General features: G+C 45.3%; 1 protein-coding gene across 2 annotated transcripts in view; it reads right to left on the bottom strand.

Annotated features, from left to right (window-relative positions):
- Window positions 1–2,201, bottom strand: part of NUBPL (nucleotide binding protein like) — a 237,614-nt gene that overhangs the window by 91,176 nt on the left and 144,237 nt on the right. The window lies entirely within an intron of this gene.

Genomic DNA, 2,201 nt, shown 5'->3' on the forward strand with positions numbered 1-2,201 from the left:
TCTTGTCAGTAGAGAGTCTCTCAGGGAGTGAGCAGAGAGAGAGAAGTGTCTCTTGCCTCCAAGGAGGTAAACCAGGAGTTCCCAGAATTCTAAGGAGAAGGCCATGCCCACACAGAGGCCCCATTGACTATGACTTGATTGACAGACTAGATAGACTCCACCCCTTCATTCTTAATCCTCTCAAGTCCCAAATTGACACCTGATTATGTAACTACCACAGTTGATTTGCCTACTTACATAAGCTAAGCATGGGAAGCAAGCTTGAGGAGAAAGCAACTGGACCAATGGTTCCCAAGGGACTTGGGGGGAGAAGGAGGTAGGAGAAGGGAGCGGTGAGGAAACAACACTGTATACTGGGGAATAACTAGGGAATTATAATCAATAATGAGGAGGACATAGAGATCCTCATAGTGTTGGAGCAACAGCAATCTAGTTGAGAGGAATTACTAAGAAGCAGAAGAAAGGCAAGCATGATGGGGGAGGCAGGAGGAAGGTAAAAGGAAACATCTAGGAAGCAAAGCTAGGGATGGAGGTATAAGCATAGGTCTGTACATATGCAAATACATTAATTCATAAAAATCGAGGTTTGGGCCTGTGTACATATATTTGTAAGATAATATACTAAGGTAGTGGGCAAACTTCAGTCCTCTTGTTCATGCCCTCCCTCAGTGCAAGAACACTTTGTTCTAACAATCTGGCATTCTGTGATGCTCACCCTCCTGAAACAATTGCTGAAGACAAAATAGGTGCATAAGCAAATGTAGTGAAGAAAGTGGATGATGCCTGGCTACTAAAAAATATAGTGTCTTGGGTCTTCAAGGCTTGCAGTTAAACAAGCAGCCATCTAGCAGAGAAACAACAAGCCCACATGAAAGAAGCACACCTGCCTGTGCGATCATGAGGTGTCAACAGAATCCAGTAACAGGCATCAGAAAACCCCAAACAAAAAAACAAACAAACAAACAAACAAAACCATATTGTTGAGAACGAGGGGTGTTCAGAGCAGAGACCCAAAACCCATCTGCATCTGTGGACAATGGGACATCCTCTCACAGAAGGGTCATAAGGAAGGAATGTGTCAACCAGGGCTCAGTATAGCACTGATGAAACACATAATACTCCTGTGGTTCCTTGAGGTTTCCTCACCCCAACTATCATGACCCCAGTCCTGCCTTTCACTGGGGGCTAGACTGGAGCATGTGCACAGGTACAGATAAGAGATGAGAGCTCATGACACACGGAATCCAGGAACAGAAATGGGAGTTGCGATACCAGCAAGTAGGGGGTTAGGTGGGGAGTGGAGGGGAGGAAGAAGGAACCAATCACAATGATTGACATATAACCACCACCACCACCACCACCCCCAGGAGGACGAACAACAGAAACCATGGGGGAAGGGTGACAGCGATCAGTGTAAGATATGAAAATAATAATAATTTATAATTTATCAAAGGGTTACGGGGGAGTGGGGGGGAGAAGAGGAGCCAATACTAAGGGCTCAATAGAAAGTAAATGTTGAAGAAACCAAGAAGTAAAAAGAGAAAGGGGCAGTCAGCCTAGACTCCATATTGGCACACCAAGCCCAGAGGATGATGTTCCTCCACGGAGCTGCTAAGGCACAAAGGGGATTGTAGGACTTCCAACAACTCAAGATATGTTGTCCCCTAACTGGAGCGTACTATAACAGAGGACAAGAACAGGGACACACGGCAGGGAGATAATGTGGGACAACCCAAGAAGGGAGCATAACAGATCAGCAATTGGAGCAAAGCCAATCCACAAAGCCCCTAAAGAACCCCCAAAAGAGACTTCGGGCTAGGAAGGGCAGGACCTGGAACTCTCCCAGGACCGGGGAGCAGAGACGCTAAAGGCCAGCAGACAGACTGGAACTATGTGTGTTTTTTTTCCCTCTCCTTTTCTTTTTTCAATCTTATTGTTTGGATTAGGACACTGCTAGTTTGCCTACTTATATAAGACAGACATGGGAAGCAAACTCGGGGAGAAAGCAACAGGGCCAACAACCCAGGAGGCTGTTGGGGGAGAAGGTGGAGGGGGTCTTTGTCTTTGATAATGCCCAATCCACTATTTCTATATCCATCCCTGTTTTTTAAGTCTCCACATTGTATTTTAATGTATAATAGTTGTCAAAGCCTTTTAGGGCTGGAAATCCACAATTGAAAACTCCTATTTTCATAAAATAA

This window comes from Echinops telfairi, unplaced genomic scaffold (genome assembly GCF_000313985.2).
Source record: "Echinops telfairi isolate 266 unplaced genomic scaffold, ASM31398v2 ScPeMD7_18;HRSCAF=68, whole genome shotgun sequence".
NCBI classification, from domain to species: Eukaryota; Metazoa; Chordata; class Mammalia; order Afrosoricida; family Tenrecidae; genus Echinops; species Echinops telfairi.